General features: G+C 49.6%; 2 protein-coding genes across 2 annotated transcripts in view; one reads left to right on the top strand and one right to left on the bottom strand.

Moving 5' to 3' along the window:
- Positions 1 to 10,660, bottom strand: part of LOC115643738 (zinc finger protein 660-like) — a 579,185-nt gene that overhangs the window by 351,714 nt on the left and 216,811 nt on the right. The gene's annotated exons all lie outside the window — the stretch shown is intronic.
- LOC115643744 (zinc finger protein 271-like) overlaps positions 1 to 10,660 on the top strand; it is a 38,304-nt gene that overhangs the window by 22,344 nt on the left and 5,300 nt on the right. The window lies entirely within an intron of this gene.

Genomic DNA, 10,660 nt, shown 5'->3' with positions numbered 1-10,660 from the left:
CTGATTAGGTCTCAACTGGAGTAGCTGTTCCAGTTCTGGGGCCACATTTCAGGAAAGATGTGGACAAAATGGAGACAGTCCCAGAGAAGAGTAACAAAAATGATAAAGGTCTAGAAACATGGCCAATGAGAGGAAGATTGAAAAAACTGGGGTTGTTGAGTCTGGCAGAAGACTCAGAGGGGACACGATCACAGTTTTCAAGTACATAAAAGGTTGTTACAGGATGCCAGAGAAAAATTGTTCTTCTTAATCGCTGAGGATAAGGACAAGAGCAATGGACTTAAATTACAGCAAGGGTAGGTTTAGGATAGAGATTAGGAAAAAAACTTCCTAAATGTCAGAGTGGTTAAGCACTGGAATAAATTGTCTAGGGAGGTTGTGGAATCTCCATCACTGGGGATATTTAAGAGCAGGCTGGACAAACACCTGTCAGGGATTGTCTAGATAATATTGAGTCCTGCCTTGAGTGCAGGGGACTGGCCTAGATGACCTCTCGAGGTCCCCTTCCAGTTCTATAATTCTATGAATCAAAGGCCAGAGAAGAGCAGAATCAAAGGAGTCACTCTGGGGAATTCTCCCTGTCACTGTTCCCAAGGCAGCTCTCTCAGGTTTACAAAGCTGTTTGATGCTCCAGCCTTTATACAGTCTCTCCTGGCAGTGCCCCTTTCATGGGCTGGGCCTAGTTTTAGCTTTTGGGAAGCGTGACCCCTGGGGCTCTGAGACTGGGCCTTCTTGCCTCAGAACATCGTTTCTTTCTGTGGCCCCACAGTGAGTCCAAATGAATAGATACTCCTGACAGAGACAGTGAACGTAAGAACGTTCAGAGCTGCCCACTGCATCAGACCAATGGTCCATCTAGCTCAGTGGCCAATGCCAGGTGCTTCAGAGGGAATGAACAGAACAGGTAATCATCAAATGATCCACCCCGTCACCCATTCCCAGCTTCTGGCAAACAGAGGCTAGAGACACCATCCCTGCCCATCCTGCCTGTGACACTGGCAGATGAGGTGTTAGCTCTTGCAAAAGCCCCCATGTCTTCATTGAACAGGGACAAAAACATAGCTGGAATCAGTCTGACTCACCTGTGTTAGTATTAGGGACTAGGATTATAAGAATGCGTTTACACTTTATTGAATGCTTGTGAGTTGCTGCCTGGGTTAATATCTGACTAGTTGCATTGTGAGCCTCTGTGGCTCTGTAAATCACCAGACAGGAGAGAGACTTTACCTAGGTGAAGTGCTGACTGGCAACCGAATGCATTACATCCTGCCTGGCAGGAAAGGTTCATCAACACCAGAGAGACTATTATGGGATGTTAAAGACGACAAAAGACTGTTGTTGTGCTCTTGACTTCCCATTAGCTCAGTTTGCAGCTCACAGCACATGGCAGGAAGGGGATAAAAAACCCATACAGAAGGAACTGATTATCTGTATGTTGCTTGGACTCTGGGGGGCAAAGATTCTAGGCATAAGCAAGAGATCCCAAGCTGATTAGCCTGGGTTAGTCCTAGGGCTTGCTTATTATAAAGGCTTCTATTACCTTTTGAAATTTAAGACTGTAACTTGTCTCCATCTATAGGATTACCTGCTTTAACTTTGTAAACAACTCTTGTTTCCTTTTAAATAAGTCTTAATACAGGTTATTATAGGAGTGGCTACAAGTATTGTCTTTGTCGTGAGATCTAAGATTCAACTGATCTCAGTAAGTGACTGGTCCTTTGGGACAAGGTCAGGCGTGACAAAGCCCTGGCTGGGATGATTTAGTTGAGGATTGGTCCTGCTTTGAGCAGAGGGTTGGACTAGATGACCTCCTGAGGTTCCTTCCAACCCTGATATTCTATGATTCTATGACTGGCAGTAACCTGAACATTGCTGTGATTCGTGGGCTAAGGCAGTGGTTCTCAACCAGGGGACCTGGGCCGGCTGGGGGTCACTAGCAGGTTTCAGGGCGGACACCAAGCAAGGCCAGTATTAAACTCACTGAGGTCCAGGGCAGAAAGCTTAAGTCCCAGCGCATGGGGCTGAAGTCCAGGGCCCTAAGCCCTAGCCGGGGCTGAAGCCAAAGCCTAAGCAATGTAGATTAGTGGGGCCCCTGAGGCATGGTACCCCGAGAGAGGAAGAAAGTGCTCAGAGGACTCAGCCAGAAGGTTGAGCTCTGACACACTACTGGCTTAGAGGGTCCCTGCCAGTCAGGAAGGGCTAGCAGTGAGGGAAGACTGGCAACTGATGGTTGGAGCGTGAAGAGGTTTGGGGTATGGTGGGGGAAGAAGCATCTGGGACTGGATAACTGGGGGCTGGGCAGTCTCCATAGGGGACACTTGCTCCTCCTGTGCCCTTTCCACACCCTCTTGTGAGTAGAGAATGACCACCCTGTCCCCACCCCCAGAGGCAGCCGTGTCTCAGGACTCTCCCAAGTTCCACCCACTAACTCTCTTCCCATTTGGGGTAGAGCTCGGGGCAACAAATCACCACCAAGATGAACCCAGCTGAATGCTGCCTGTTCTGGTGCCACAGGGGCCTCTGGTGGGTGAAAGGCAGAACTGTAGCACATCTCAGGCAGAAAGTATCTTCTTCAAGCCAAAAAAAAAGAAATTCTGCGCTGGACGTGAATTCTGTGCATACGCAGCGGTGCAGAATTCCCACATGAGTAACTCACACCTGGCACAAACATAACCTGCTCACTCCCATCTCTTCTCCCTATGAGTCGAGTCCCAGAGCTGCTGCTGTCATTAATGCACACAGGCTTTCACTCCCGTTAGTGCTGGCAAGACCCAATCCAGTGACAGGACTGAACCCTTATTTTCCTATCACACGTGGAAGAGTCCTCCGCGTGAGGGGGAAGGTGAGATGGGGAAGGGGTCAAAGGGGAAGTTGTTGTACCCATGTTGGTCCAGGAATAGCACAAAGCTAGTTTTTAAATTGTGTTCTAAAAAAATTAACCTCACTCCACCTTGTCTCTCCAAGAGATCTGAAATTTGGCAGAAGGAACAAAGCAGGAAGACAGAGCGCAGGACCTTGAAACCAAACATTTCAAACTCCTGGAAGAAACGAAACTACATTTCCCTTCTGCCGCCTGAGTAGTTTGGATCCTATATGAGGGACCACCCCATTCTCCTCACATGCAGCAAAAGAGGGAGACTGCAGCCAGCCCCAGATGGTCTTCCCAAATCTTGGCATAGTTTGTTGTGACAAGTTGTGTGTAGTGGGATGGACACAGGGCTGGGATAGCAGCCTTGGACCCGATCTGCAGATTGGAAAGTCAGGGCAACTCCAGCACAGCTTGGGGGCTGTGGGCAGGGGAAGCAGTTTTGGAGCTGGGCCTCTGTCCCCTCTAGCTCCCATGGCACATGGCTCTGGCAGCATCAAGTGGGTCCATCACTGCAGAGGAAGACTGGGGTAGTGTCTGAGATCAGGGTGAGATTTGGAGGGGGGGTCCATTCTCAAGAATGGGGGATGGAATTCACCTCCCCAACCCTCTACGGAGCTCAGCAACTAGGGATTTATCCAGTGAAGTGAATTTCAATGTGGGTGACTTTGAGTCAGCCACGGAAAGAACCATGGGCCTTCGGTTCCACACTGGCCAGTCAGCTCTCTCCCCAGACTGCTGGGGGCAGCCAGGGATAATTAGTGGGTTTGAGAATTAGAAGATGAAAATTCACTAAGAACAATGACATTTGTGTGTTTATTATTAAATCCCCAGATCCTCACCGATCCCCGTCCTCCTTCCGATGAGCTATAAATATCTAAGGGACTTAGCTACTGATCCTGTAGTCAGTTCCTGCCCTTCCCCACTTTCTAAAGCAGCACTTTTAACAACAGGGCAGGGAAACATGTAAATACTTTGAACCAAATTCCAGAAGCTGCTGAGCATGGAGAAGTTCAAATGAAACCAAGGTTCCGTCTCCCCAAGGACCTGGTCCCTAGTGCAAAACAACAGACCCTCCCCGGAAATCTGAAATGGCCACTTCATAACTGAGAAAATGTTATTAATCTCTTCACTTCTGGGAATTACCAACAAGAGAAACCACCCCGTGACGGTGATATCCTGTGGAAAAGATTTCATGTGTCTTTAGATCATACCGATTTGGAATCTGGAACTTTATATACTAAAATGCCTAATTTGTAGCCCTTCGGCAATTGCCTGGTGTCACTACAAGGCAGAATTAAGGTTGGTGCCTTAGTTGTGAATTTCCGTCCCCTAACATATTGCAATTGCTGTTAAGTGGGTTTGTCAAAATTCATTTTGTCTATTTCTTTCTTTTAATTTCAATAGATAGTGATATTTATTTTTAAGCCCTTTTTTCAATGTTTACAATTTCAATGTTCAGAGCTGTGGGAAGTTATGGGGATCGTCAGACGACAATTATTTAATTACAGTAATTGTTGAGATTCCAAAAGCCAAATCATATAACTGTTCAAAGAGAAATTGTCAATGTCACAGGCAAAATATACAGTGTCAACATCCTTAAATCAAACTCCACTTTCTCCAGAAGCATTTCTGTATATTACCTATATAAATATTTTTCCATCTGTGTGTGCGTGTGTGTACAGTAAAATGAACGTTTGCTGCAATTTAATTCATAAAAATCCAATCATTGCAAACATAATTTTAAGTAATGAAGTACTTGAAATCTTTCACTTCCTAGACTGGAATGTTTCATTTCAGGATAATTACACCCTCCCTGTGATGTATTTCACTCTCAGTACCGTAACCCCCTCGTGACATAGCTCCTGTCTGGGAGCTCTGCTGAGGCCAGTGGCATTATGATCAGAAGATGACACTCTGACACATGATCAGAGACACATGAGAGAGGGTGGAGGACGAGGTAACATGGAGGCTACCAGAGTTGAACGTGGCCCTAAGAGCAAACCCCCTCTGAGCCTCTGCTCTCTCCCATCTCCCAGAGTCAGTAATTCTGAGAAATCATTCCCTGAAATCTAAATAGCCCCAGTATGAGAGACAGTGATTAACACAGGTACCTTAGGGGCTGCAGCACCAACCCCCTGCCTTGACGAGGGGGATGAAGAATTGCTGAGAAATGGGTTAGGTTAGGAGAGGGCACAGATGAAGTGGGACTGGGAGCTCAGTTGACCAAGAGGCCAGAACTCATAGGACGGTTGGGAGAAGTCAACAGGACTGGGTAGAGGCATTTCAGTGTATTTTCCCCATTAACCATTCTGCCATGTATTTAATTTAGAAACATCTGAACATCCTGAAGCTAAGCTGGGTTGATGCATTTTCACTTACATTGGTACAGTTTTAATCAGGTGCTTAATCACATGCTCATGCAACAGAAAGCAATCAATAATGGGTGTGCTTTCATTCATTAACTTGACTGTGTGCTGGGCATCGCTTTAAAAAAAAAATTGGTGGGAGCGAGTGTCAAAATTTTAGGCATTAAGAAATGGAAATTAAGTGTCAGTTCATTTCTCATGCATATAGCCCTTTTGCCCTAAAATACGCATTTGACTCTTTGACGTCGCTTTATCCGCCCCACCAGAAAATGCTATAGGGAACCCAGTCATTACAGCCAACCTTCACCAGGTACAGTTCAACCAGCTATGGGCCAACATTCAAATGGTTCTGTTTGTTTTATCTTTCATTCAGCTTTGCAAATCTTAGATCCCATTTAAAAACTGGAACTGAAATAACCAAAGCAAATAAAGAAGAGAGCGGCATCAGGCATAGGTAGGGGGAAAATAATAAATGGAAAGAATTAACTATGCACAAAGGAACATCTCAAACTATGAGAGCCTCAGACCGCTGTCCAAGTGAATCCATCCCAGCCAGTCACTCAGCCCGTCTGGCAGTGAATGCTGCGTGTTCCAGGGAGAGCTACGGTGTGTGCGTCTGCTCTGCTGACGTGCTGCTTTGGTACAGAATGCACCACGGCCACAGGGGCCAGAGACACAGACTCCTACAAAACACATTCCCAGATACACCTCCAATGCCGCATCCCCCCCACCTCCCCACTGTCTGCCATCCCATCCCCTACCTCCACATGACCATTCTCAGCCTATTGCTAACACTTCCTCCCAGCCTTCAGCACTATAAATAAATAAAACGTGGTGTTACAAAAGGTAGATTGTGCCACAGAAACCTGATCTGGATGTCAGTAAGGTTTTTGATACAGTTCCACATGGGAAACTATTCGTTAAATTGGAGAAGATGGGGATTAATATGAGAACCGAAAGGTCAATAAAGAATTGGTTAAAGGGAGTCTACAAGGGGGTCAGGCTGGAGGGAGTTACTAGTGGAGTTCCTCAGATCAGTCTTGGGACCAATCGTACTCAACACTTTTATTAGTGATCTTGGCACAAGAAGTGGGAGTGGGACACAAAGCTGGGAGGGATTGCCAATATGGAGGAGGACAGGAAAATCATACAAGAAAATCTGCATGTCCTTGAAAGCTGGAGTAACAGAAATGGGATGAAAATGAACAGTGCACAAATTCTAGTTGTTAGTCTCCAAGTGCATAATTTTGCAATAAGCTGGGGATTTATCAATTGGAAGTGACAGAGGAGGAGAAAGACCTGGGTGTATTGATTGATCACAGGATAATTATGAGCTGCCAATGTGATGCAGCCATGAAATATGTTAACGCAGTCCTAGGATACATCAGGTGAGGTATTTCCAGCAGACACATGAAAGGGTTAGTACTGTTATAAAAGGCACCGATGAGACCTCATCTGAAATACACCTCTACCTTCTGCCCTTAAAGTCTGTGAGTCTACAAACTGTGCTTTGTGTTGCACAGACACTGATGGAGATCAGGGCCCCATCGTGCAGCACATGGCAGAGAACCTGACTGAGATCAGCCCCCTCATTCTGCTGGGCACTGCACAGAGAGGGACAGTCCACAGCCCCTCTCTGTTTTCCTCCTACCCATTGTCTACTTGGATTGTGATCTCTTTGGGGCGAGACTTCCCCAAGGTCACCAAGCAGGTCAGGGACAGAGCCAGGAACAGACCCCATTAACGCCAGAGCCACGTCACCCGCAGCTTGGAAAGGTCCCCAGACCCCATTGTATTAGGCTGCAGGAAGAGGTGGTTTGTCCATGGATGCACAGGCTGTCTTGGCAGGGCAGCTCAGCTGCGGTCCCTGTTCACAGCTGGGTGTGTGTGTCATGGGTCAAGAGAAGTCAGTGTCCAGTCCTTTGGGGTTGTGCTCCTGGCTCACACCTCCAGCACTCACTGTTGCCCCTCCCTTTCCAGCTGCACTGGTCAGCCAGCCCCAGGCCTCAGTGAGATCACTGCTCCCCACACAGAGACACACCAAACCTTCAAACAGGCACATGGTGCACCAGTGCCAGAGTGCACTAGTGTAAAGTCTGTCTGTACTAAGGGTTTGCACCAGTGCCTAAAACACCAGGGTGGCAGAGACCTTCAGTGCCCAAAACAGTAGCATGGTGCCACTAGAACTGGGATCTAGTTCTAGCTCTGTCACAGACCTTGGACACATCAATGTTTTTCCTCCCAATTTTAGTCTCTTTACCTAGCTGCCCACTCACTGGGGTCTCCTCTCTCTCCACAGCCGCTCACCATTAACATCTGTGTGGGTGTCACCAGAGCTGAGCTAGTTCAGCTCTGGAATAGTCTTACCAGGGGGGCTGTGGAGTCTCTTTTCCCGGAAGCTTTTAAGAACAAGTAGGACAAACCTCTGTCAGAGATAATCTACATATACTTGGTCCTACCTCGGCAGAGAGAACTGGACTTGATGACATCTTGAGGTCCTATCTAGCTTTACATTTCAAGGATGCTATGCGATATATACGTATAAAACAACATACAGAGAAAAACCACAACAACATGTCGCCAGGCCATTCAAACAACAACAAAACAAAAAACTACATTGCATAGCATAAAATGACACAATACTAAGGAGAAGAAAGCAACACAATGCAAACTAACACATCTTAGGACAAAAGTACACAATGCAAAATAGCTCAACTCAAACCAACATAACACAGGTACCAAACAAGCTAAGGCAAAACAAAGCATCATAAAACTATGCAACACAACATGGTGCATGATAGTTCCAAAAGGCACCATGCAAAACAGTTCAGCGTAGAATAGGGCACAGCACAAAAGAGAATTATTTCAGTGTAGGCCTGGAAGGGATCTTGAGAGGTCATCTACTCCAGCCTCCTGGGCTGAGGCAGAACCAAGTATCCTTAGACATTCCCAGACTGGTGTACCTCTAACCTGGTCTTAAAAACCACCAGTGAAGGAAATTCCACAGTCTCCCTTGGAAGCCAATGCAAGGCAAACACAGACCAAACCAACACTGTACACACACACGCTGGGTTTGTGGATAAAGGGAGAGGCAAGAATTCAAACAATCTGGGTTCAGTTCCCAGTTTTGCCACAATTTCTCCATGCAAACTTGAGCAAATCAGTTCAGCTCTCTGAGCTTCAGTTTCCCCATCTGTAAAATGGAGAGTCGCCTCCCACCACTGGCCTATTTAGCCTTTCAGCTTTTTGGGGCAAGGCCTGTCCCTGTGGGCATGTCGACATTGCAGTCAAACACCAGCGGCTGGCCCGTGCCCGCTGACTTGGGCTCACACGGCTCAGGCTGTGGGGCTGTTTAATTGTGGTGTCGATGTTCTGGCTAGGGCTGCAGCCCAAGGTCTGGCACCCTCCCACCTCGCGGGGTCCTACAGCCTAGTTCTAGCCTGAGCCCAGACATCTACACTGCAATTAAACAGCCCCTTTGCCTGAGCCCTCTGAGCCTGAATCAGCTGGCATGGGCCAGCTGGGGGTTTAACAGCAGGGTAGAGATACTCTTGGTGTCTTTTCTGCACCTGTCACAATGAGGACCCTGATCTTGGTCAGTGTCTGTGCAGAGCCATTCACAACAGGAAGACTGATCTCAGTTGGGGACTCTGCAACTCCCAGCATTACAGGATCCTTGATTTTGTTTAGGGCCCCTGCAGCAACTGGCAAAATGTAGGGGCAGGATCTCTGTCAGGGTCTGTGCAGTGCACAGTACAGTGCTGGGGTGTGATCTTTGTTAGGGTCAGTGCAATGCCAGACCCAACGGGGATACAGATCTCAGTCGAGGTCTCTGAAGTGCCCAGAACAATGGAGGCAGCGGTTTGGGTCACAGTTGTGCGCTGCCTGGCACAAGGGGGGCCGTGATTTTAGTGCAGGTCTCAGTTTTATCTGGACAACAGTGCGGTCTGATCTCACCTGGGGTCTCTTCAGTGCCTGGCAGAAAAAGGCCCAGATCTCAGCTGGGGTTTCCACAGCGCCTGGCAGAACAGCGCCACGCTCAGTATGATAGAACCCCTGATCTCAGTCACACACCTGGAGAGAAAAGTGGGAAGATTTTTGAGAATTTGATATCAGTATTTCAGAACTGAAGAGACAATGAGGCACAAACTAAATATTCGCCAATATAAGGGACAAGCATCAATATGTGGGGAGATTTTATGTCACCATTCAACAGTTCAAGAGAAAAGAGGGGAAACTGGAGGGGATTATACAGGGATATTGAATCAACAACAGGATGGGACGGATTCTTCTTGCCTCACACTCACAGGGCCAGGAGGGAGCCCTGGGTGATGTCTTTTCACAGGGGAAAGGAGCGGGGCTGGAAGGAGGGGCTGGCAGTCGGGAATGTGACAAGCAGGTGATGGGGAGGGGGGAGTAGGTGGACTAGAAAATCTGGGGTTATGGAGGGAACGTCTCCATGGGGGACACTTGCTCCTCCCTCCCCTTCCTGGCCCTTCCCACGCCCTGTTGCCAGCAGAGAGGGACCCCCCCCCAGCCCAGCCCAGAGGTGTCCCTGTCTCAGGGCCCCCCCAGCCTCTGCCCAGTTCAGAAATCACTCGGGGGAACCATTTCCCACCCACACAAGGACAAATCCCTGCAGGTAAGTCCGGGCCCCTCCTTTCTCTCCCCGCTCCTCGGGGGTCACCTGCTCCCCCCCCCCCGGCCATGTCCGGGCTGCACAGACATTCCCCCCCCGCCCCTTTCCCAGCCAGGTCTCACCCCCGCCCCGCCCAGCCCCAGGCACCAGCAGCGGGTGACGCGGCCTCTGCGCATGCGGGACTCTCCTTCCGCCCGATCTGCGCATGTCCAGAGCCGGGAAACAGAAAACCCTTCTCCGGCCCCGGGAGAGGCTCCAACGGCCCCGCGCGAGCCAGGCAGAACCGGAGCGACTCGCGCGCGCTTGCAGCTCCGCTTGTGCGCTCCCACCTAACGTCACTTCCGGTCCAGGGAGAGTCAGGAACTACAACTCCCAGCCTGCGCCGGTGGCGCTTCCGTTTTTTTCTAGCCCAGGTAAGGGAGGTCCCTGGGGCCTGACCCTGTCCCTCCCCATCTCCCTCTGCCAGCCGGTGCCTCTTAGAACCCCCCCCCCCGCCTTTCCCGGGGAGCGGCAGGGCGGGGGGGCTTGTGACCCCCGTGCAATAACCGCCCCACCCCACCCCGACCCCCAGTCCTGACCCCCCCGCGACAGGAGCGTGTCCGCCCCACGCGTGTCCCCGCCCCCCCCCGCGCTGCCCCGCAGGAGGGGGCAGGAGAGGGGCAGCGGCTGGTGTAGCAGCAGAGGGTGTCAGCTGGATCCCAGCCGCTGCAGCCCGCCCCGGCGAGCGCTACAGCCCGGGGGAGCGGGAGGGGGTGCAGGGCACAGGGAGGGGCTGGAGCAGCTGGG

Source organism: Gopherus evgoodei, unplaced genomic scaffold (genome assembly GCF_007399415.2).
Source record: "Gopherus evgoodei ecotype Sinaloan lineage unplaced genomic scaffold, rGopEvg1_v1.p scaffold_69_arrow_ctg1, whole genome shotgun sequence".
Lineage (NCBI taxonomy): Eukaryota > Metazoa > Chordata > Testudines > Testudinidae > Gopherus > Gopherus evgoodei.
This window is presented reverse-complemented; position numbering and strand designations above follow the sequence as displayed.